The following is an 8714-nucleotide window of genomic DNA, read 5'->3' as shown; positions in this document are numbered from 1 at the left end:
CTTATAAGCTTCTTCTTCAAGTGTACCCCAAAATAATCAATGGGTGTAAAATCAGTGCTAAAAGGAAATATTTTGATTTTGTTAGTGTCCAGCTCTGGTTTTATTGTAATAATATAATTTTTATTGACATGCTGAATCCTGGCCTACAAAGGGATTGGAACACAGCAACACTTGCATTGTGTGAATGGCAAAGGTAGAGTAAATCTCTGGCTTTACTTTCCCAAGCCCTTTAGGACCAACTTTCCTCGTGTAAGTGTTAACAAAGAAATAATCCATGCATGCTTATGGATTCTAATGATAATTAAGTAGTGCATGTCTGAGATCCAAAGACAAACCACAGTCAAGTGTGCCTGAGTCATTTCTCCTCTCTGAACAAAAATGGGCAGTATCAAACCTCTGTGTGAAGCTGTCTGGTGTTCTGGTAGCTTTACCCTGCTCTCTCATGTAGATATCTGATACTTGATGAATTTTGTAGTAATTGGTTACAGGAGGGGAAAAAAAATGTGTTCTCTTGTGCAGAGAGAGAATTTCTTGACGGTCTGAAATGTGCAACTGGGCTTTTCTTATCTCCAAAATGGATTGAAGCACGTCTGGAAATATAATTTGTCTTTTCTCATGTGTCAATGGAATAGGGGTGCAGGAAAACTGATGTAAACAGCATAAAAGAATCTCTTTTAATCCAGCATTTCCTTGGTATTTGTGAGACCCACTCTGAGTGTTTCTTTACTCCTGTATGTGGTGTCCCTGTGCACATGCAGCTGCTCTGGTACTGAGTGCTGAACACTGGAAGTACTTTAACACAAGCTACAGGATAATAACACTTGTGCAGATGTTTTGAAATATGTATTATTGATTATTTTTCTTTCCTAGCTTTGTCTCTTAGGGATCATGCTGCTTCATGTGTCCTTTCATCTGTCCCTTATAATAATTTATGGAGCCAAGTGTGGAGATCTCAAAGGTAGGACACATCAGTCATTTTTCTGTCCAGGGAAATGCACAGACTGGTGCTGCATTAAAGAATGCAGTATGAGCTCAACCTGTGCATCAAAGAGCCAACAAAAGAAAGCCCCAGATTTAGCTTTCAGTTAAAGTTTCTCCTCTCTGTCAGTTTCCAGACAGTCATCAGAGAGGGATGAACTTATGATGCAGAATTGTGATAAAAACATTGAAAATAATTCAGTCAACAACCAGGCATGAGCCTGCTAGAAAGCAGGCTTCAATGGTTGCTGTTTCCAGGGGTGGATTGTAGCTGGAACTCTGGTCAGCACTGCATTTCTTCCAGCAGCTGAGGCTGGGTGATGTGACTGGGACTGTAGTGTGACAGGGAAGTGTTGCCCTCCTTTCCCCATTCCCCCTCTGGCTTTTCAAATCAGATAAATGGGTTTTCTGTTTGTATTGGGTATTGATGAGAGTTGGGTATATATATATTGGGTACCTGAGAGTTGTGATCTTATTTTCCTTCCTGTTTTTTTTTCCTATTTGGAAGCAAGTCCTTTTTGCTTGTTAACAAACTGCTGGATCCAGTTTTATGCTGTAACATAGAAGATGGTAAATCCAACTGAGCACCTACATTCGGTTAACCACAAGAAGTTTTTCACCTGGCAAGCATGCAACATTTGAAATATTCCTTCCTTCCCAATACTGAACCAAAATTCTCTCTATTTAGAATTGCACTTAGTTGCATTTTCTTGGAGGCAGTTAAAAAAAAGGGAAACATTTATTCATTGGAATTGATCTATGGTAAAACTAATTTACCAACCAAATAACTTTTGATTGTAATAAAGTGATCTCAATTATAAAAGATGACCTTCCTAGGAGCAAGACATTTTCAGGTGCAAGTCACCTGTAATTTTACAAGCCAAAACACAAAGATTGCATTTGTAGATAATGAGTGTTTAGATGGCATCGGTGACTCAGAGAGAAACTGATTAGAGAGTCTGCAGGAGGAGATGCAACCCTTGCAACAAATCTCAGGGCTGATCAGTGTGAGAAAGAGATGATTATGCCAGAAGCCTTCAGTTCAGAGAAGAGACAACTTGGAATGCAGGAGAGGTTGTAAAACCATTGGAGAGATGAGATAAAGACTAGGTGCTCAGCAGCTCCTCTAACACAAGAGCTCTGGAGGCATTGCACAAGCCTGATGGAGTCAGTGTGTGGGGAAATCCAGGGTGAACTTGGGGAGCTTATTCCCAAAGGATATCAAAGTCTCCTTGCTTTGAGGGAGTGAGGTGTTAGAGGGAACAGAAACGTGCTGAGGACACAGCTGATTTGGAGCATGGTTTTGTTGGTTTTGCTGTGCAGAAAGACTGCTGGGCATTTGAACTGCAGTAAACACAGTGAGACTTCAAGTAGGTGCCACATAGCTGGGGAGTGCTCATCCATCTTCGGGCTCCACTGACAGATTCCATGAGCAAGGGTGGGCACTGCGGACAGGCCCAGGGTGACAAGGATGGTTTCACTGTGCCTGGCAGGGGAACAGCAGAATCTTTCACTGCTCTGGTAAATGAGCTCAACTGACAGCCCTGCTCCATTCAAAGCTGTGCTGAGGATCCTGTGGCAGCAAGTTGTGCAAACACAGGAGGCAGAGGGTGTTCTCTGCGATTCCCAGGGTGGGCAGCAGGCACACCTTGCTGCAGATGGCCCAAGGGGGCTGGGAGCAGGCTGGGGAGCAGCACACACTGCCTGCAGGATTCCTGCTTTGGGGCTGATAAGGACAGGAACTGCATGACAGAGTTCATTGGTAGAGGGAAAAGGGGTGGAGCAGGGCAATTGGGAAATGCTGGCCTGGACAAGTGTCTGTGGTAGCAGCCAGGAGGAAACTGTGCTGTGCCCTGCTCCTGGCAGCAGCAGCAGCACTGCTGCCCTGACTCACTTGTGAGCATCTGGCACATTTTTTACCCCTGGCTTAACTCCTGCAAGAACCCCGGAAACAGCACAATTAGCACATGTCCTTGATATTCTGGGGCCCTGGACACTTACTGAAGCAAAGATCAGTGACTCAGTTTCCAGCTGGGCCGGGCTCTCGAGGGATGTTGGTGGGACAGAGATCCTGTAGCACTTCCCTCTTTGAGCCTCCTCACCCTGCCTGAAGTGCTCAGGCATGCCAGAAGGAAGCTCTTCTTTTTCTTGGCAGAAGTTGCTGGTTATATTGAAAGGAACTATTCTGGAGCTTGGAATCTTAATTATTTTGAATCAGTTTTTGATTAAATTGTTGCTACTAAATAAAGGATTAATCATCTGGAAAAGACCTATAACTGGCTGGGAATAACTGCTAGACAGTGTGTTTATTTATTTCAGTTTCAATCTGCTGCTGTTAAACTTTGGGTTTCTTTTCCTGAAGAAACACGGGGAGGAGTGGCACATAAATCAAAATTTTCTTCTGAACTCATTGCCTTGTTCTGAATTGCATAAAACATTTGACCTTTTTTCACTGTAAAATTTCAGGATAGAAGGATGATTAACATTAAAGAAACAGTGTTTGTTGACAGGAGATGGAAGCTTCTCTTTATATGATACTTTATTTTTCTTGTTTCCCAGCTAAAACTGGCTTGTTGTGGCTGGCTGTGATGTAGCAGAGTGGTGGTGAGCTGCACCCAGTTTGATTGAAGATTTTTTTTCCTGTATGGTGAAAAAGGGCTTTTTTTCTGTATGGTGAAAAAGCAAAAATAAACTACACCTACTGTGAATTTTATTAGCCATCAGTTTTTGCCTGGAAGAGAATACAAGAGATAAGAAAAATTAACCAGAGACATTTGAATGTAATTGGAACATATGACAGCAAAATGGTCACTGCTTTTACAGCAGACAGTTAAATTTATTTTTTTTTTATCACCCCATGTTGAATTGAACATCCTCAGATCCATGACAAATGCACAGTTGGAAATGAGGGGTGGCAGGCTGACCATTTTCTTCCACTCATGGTTACTTTTCTTCTAGGAATGTGGCTGAAGACATTTCAGGAACTGTGCAGCAACACTGTTCCTCAGCAAAAATCAGCATTTCTGCCATGCTGGGGACTTCCAACAGCCCCACAAACTGGTAATGCACCTGCTCAGCGAGTGCTGAAATGGCAATAATGAATAATAAATGCTGCTCCCTCCTTCAGAACATTACCAAACCCTTCTTTTCTCCAGGAAAGTTTACAAAATCCTAAGTCATCCTGTGCCCAGACTGGCCATAAAAATACCTTACACAGGTTACAACAGAACCCTTTGTGTTGTAACAAAGGCCTTAACTTTTCTTCCAGTTTGCCTTAGACTTCCAGTCATTTGTATTTATTTATAAGTGACTTCCAGCTGGACCCCTAACAAAAATTCCCTGATGTAAAGGTTTGATATATAAGGTTCTGGTCACCACATTTGCTTACATTTGTAAAGCTCATCTGTATGAGAAGTGTGTCTATAAAGGAAAAATCCTAGGAACATATAAAACTTGTTTTTGTAAAGTTTGAGTTGAGCAGGTTTGTTGGCCACTGGGTTGATAGGTGATTTTCTAGAGCAACAGCTTTTGGTTTCTTTTCCCAGTCTTGATGTTGAGGAACTTGGTTAGATTTGGAATTTCAGCTTTGTTAAGTACTTTCAAACTTAATAGTAAGGTGTTATTTGTGTCTGCAGCCATTACAAGGCCATTACTTTCTAAACACTCAGGAAATTCCTAATTCAAGTGAGAAAGGAAGGAAACAGTGACAAAAAATTACACTTAAGCCAGAGCTGAGCAACACAAGTAACACACCAAGGAAAGGTCTGTAGAGAATTCCCTCTGGGAGGGGAGCAAGGAGGAACTTCCAGGGCTTGAACACGAATGGATCATTCATGGCAAGTCTGTCTGGTGGAGAGAACACAGAGCTCCCTTCCCCAGTGGAAAATCTCTGTAATTCTGTCAGGCTCTGTGTGACCTGTAATTATGGCCCTGTGCTCTTTTGTTAATTTACACTCCTGCTTTACTTTGCTTGTTGTGTCCAAGCACATCCACATTATGATGCAAATTCACCAGCAGCATGAAGGCCAAGTTCCAAGTAAGTGTTCCTAAGGGGGGTTTTGTCGTACTTGCTCAAATCACAAGTCAGGGGAAAAAAAAGAAAACATGCATCCAAGCCATTAATTTAACATGCTAGTGCAGATCTGGGTTCATTAATAAAATACAAACTTGCTGATGACCAAACTGGTGCAAACTTAGGTTTCATTTACCCGTGTGAGAGGTTTATTTCTCCCTGTGCCTCTCCTGGAAGTTCCCATGGAGTGAAATTCCCAGAATAAGCATGTATAGACCACTTGGCTAATTCCAAAGAAAATAAACATGATGTTGGTCTTAATGTGTTCAGCAGTGTTGTTTCTTAAGAAGGGTGAAGAAAATGGTGTCTTTGGACATTTCTTTTCATAGGATTGCAACTGAGGTACTACAAATTTCGAATATTTTTTTCTTAAAATAGTTTCCTTTGTAAGGGTAACAGTTAACTCCTGTCTCCGTGTCTGTAATTGCAAGAAACATCCCACAGGACCCCAGAATGTTTTGGGTTGGAAGGGTCCCTAAAGATCATCCAGTTCCAACCCCCTGCCATGGGCAGGGACACCTTTATCTGCAAATTTTTCTTCCATTTGTCCTTGTGGCACACTCTGATCTCACCGTGTCTGCTCACGGGGGAAAGCACAAGGTCCGTGACAGGGAGCCGAGCGAGCAGGAGGCACCTCGAGAAATGATGGCCCCGCATCTCCTGTTTCAGACCTGTTAAAACAATGTCCCTCTCTTCTCCCCTGGCAACAAGTGCCAGGAATGTGCTACCTGTTCTAATTTTTAACCATTTCTAGCTGGAATTGATGCCTCCTCGCTCCCTTCTCAGGAGGTTGGTGAGTTTAATGTGCATCAGATCTGCTCCCTGCACGGTACTTAAACATAATTCTAACTGGCTCTGGAGAAGTTGTTTCAGCTGGTGGCCCTTTAAACCTCGTTCTAGACATTTCTCCCTCTGCTGTAGTTGGTAAAATAGAAATAAACCTGCTCTCAGGAGCACGGGGCAGCCATGGAAGCTCCGGCCAAAGCGCCCCCAGCATTTCCCAGCGACGGAGGGTCAATAAAAACCTGCAGGGCCGATCAATGGCTTTGGTGTTTCCCTTCCCCGCTGTGCCCGCACCGAGCCGAGCCGAGCCGAGCCGGGAGGGCCGGGCAGGCTCCCTCCCGGAGCTGCAGAGTGCCGAGCTGCTGCGGCTCTCCGCTCCTGCCGCTCCCCCGTGCCCGTGTGTCAAGGGCCGCTGCCTCGGCCGCCCTCCGCGATCATTAAACGACTTCGCCGTCGTAAACCAGAATCGGGGCGAGCGCCAGAGAGGCGTGAAACTTTTCCGCCGCGACTTTGGCCGTCACCGCCCCCCTGCCCGGTCACTGCCCGTCCCCTCCCTCCCTCCTGGTCTCTTCACTGCCCCCGACGGCGGCTCTGCCTGTCCCTGCGGCCCCCCCGCTCCCCCCCAAAACCCAAAAAGCGCGATCCGCTTTGATGTCGCCTTCAGAAAAGTTCACTTTATTTACAAGGGGAGCTCCGGGGGCTCCCCCCTGTTTACACACGCACATTTGTAAAATTAGCCAACCCCCCTGACAAAAACGCAAAGGAATGGCTGAGAAATAAATAAACTTCTCCCCCCGCACCCCTCCCAAGCGGAAAGGCTCCAAGCCAGCGGGGTTCTGCTCCTCCGCGGCCCGGGGCTCAGGCGATCCTGCTGCAGAACTCGTCGAAGTCCCTCTCCATGAAGAGCTCGCTCTCGATCACATCGTCCTCCGAGGGGAAGTACTGCTGGCTCTCCTCCTGCGGGGAACCCGCGGCTGCCTCGGCCCCGGCCCGGGCGGGCGGGGAGCGGGCGGCGGGTCCGGGCTCCCCCGCGCACTCCATCAGCGCTCCGCGGGCGTTCTCCAGCACCCCCAGGTACGAGTCCATGTCCAGCGGGTCCATCTCGCAGTCCGACCCGCCGCTCTCGGTGCCCACCGAGTCCGAGCGCAGGTGCATGAGCTGGTACTTCTCCCGCATCAGGAACTGGTTGGTGTTGCGGGGCGCCCGCATGCCCGGCGCCCGCCGGCCCAGCACATTGACGGGCCGCAGGGAGAGCAGCACCCGCGGCCGCGCCGGGCGGTGGCAGCGGCGGAAGGCGCGGCAGTGCTGCTGCTGCAGCTGCTGGTGCTGGTAGTGCTGGAAGTGGCTGTGCGTGCGGCTGCCCAGCAGCTTCCGCGCCCCGCCGGGGACCCTCCCGCGCCGCCCGGGCGGCCAACGGGAGCGGCTGCCGCCCCGCCGGGGCTCGCCGCCCTTCAGCGGCGTCGGGGAGGCGCCCCCCGGCACCCCCTCGCCGCGGGCGGGCTCCCAGGGCGGGCACACGATGAACTCCGCGCGTCGCAGCATCGCGGCCCCCCGGCCTCTCACATGCTCCGAGCCGCCGGGACGCCCCCGCCGCGCTGCTCCTGCGCCGTCGCCTCTCCGGCGCGTCCTCCGCTTCTCTCCGGGCTGAGCGGCCGCTTCCCAAGAGCCCTGCGGGGGCCTCTGCGGGCGCCTCTACCTTTTCACGATCCGCTCTGTTTTTTTCTTGAGCGGAGCCCGTTGGCAGCGCATAGCCTGGCTGAACGGCTGCGGGCTGCGGGGCAGCTTGACGGGTTCCAAGCCGCCTCTTCGGAGATGGTCTCGCCTACTCCCCGGCCGGGCGCTGCCGGGCTGTCAGCGCTGCGCCGGGCACGGCGGGCCGGGGCAGGGCCCGGGAGCGAAGCGAGCGAGGGGAGGGGAGGGGAAGGCGCCGAGGCTCAGGGACCGCACAGGGAGCGCGCGCACCGCCCGCCGCCCCGCGCCCACTGCCGACGCGCTCCCGCGCAACCCCTACTTATGACCTCCGGCGCAGTCCAACTGCCGCCGCGCCGCGGGGGAGGGCCGGGGCAGCACAGCCGCTCCTCAGCCGGCCTGTCCCCGCCAAACTTGGCCCTCCGCGCCCGAGGAGCGCGGAGTCGTCGCGTCACCGCAGCCCGCGCCTTCGAATCTCCCGTGTTATCCCGGGTTATTCCGGGATCTCTACCCCCTTGGGCGCGCTTTGGCTTGGCTCAGAGCTGCGAGCGCATTTTGTTCATGCCCTATTCACGAAGGGCCTTTACGCTCAGCTCCCCGCGCAAGCACCGTTGCCCGCCCGCCCGCCCCTTGCAGCGGCGCCACGCAAACCTCGTACGGAGCCCATTCCTTGCAGCGGCGCAACGCAAACCGCGTAGGGCGCCCGTCCCTTGCAGCGGCTGTACGCAAACCGCTACGCAAACCGCGCACGCCGCCCGTGAGGGGCGCTGGTTGGGATTGGGGGGGGGTGGTGGTGAAATGGCCGCGGGAGCAGCGGGAAGGGAGAAGGGGCGGCCTGAGGCCGGCACCGGGCGCTGGAGAAGCCGCGGCGCTCAGTGCCAGTGCCCGCGGCCGCCCTTCCTCTGCAGCTCCATGCTGCGGCCGGCGCCACCGCCGGGCAGCGGTGACCTTCCCGCGGGTCCCACAAAATGGTGCCCGTGCCTTCCCCCTCAGACGCTTCATGGCAGCAGAGTCCCCTCCTGAGGCTTCACGGTGGCTTTGGTGGTTTTCCCCCTTTAACCTCTCCAGCTGAATCGGTGCTTTTTCATCAGTCTAGAGTGAAAAATGAGAGCAGAGGCATTCATTCTTGTAGTTTGGGGAATGTCCCAGTTACTTGTGCTGGGCCTTGGTCCCTCTGCTACAAATTTCCCCT

This window comes from Passer domesticus, chromosome 9 (assembly GCF_036417665.1).
Source record: "Passer domesticus isolate bPasDom1 chromosome 9, bPasDom1.hap1, whole genome shotgun sequence".
Classification (NCBI taxonomy): domain Eukaryota; kingdom Metazoa; phylum Chordata; class Aves; order Passeriformes; family Passeridae; genus Passer; species Passer domesticus.
The sequence above is the reverse complement of the archived record's forward strand: the minus strand, read 5'-3'. Positions refer to the sequence as shown.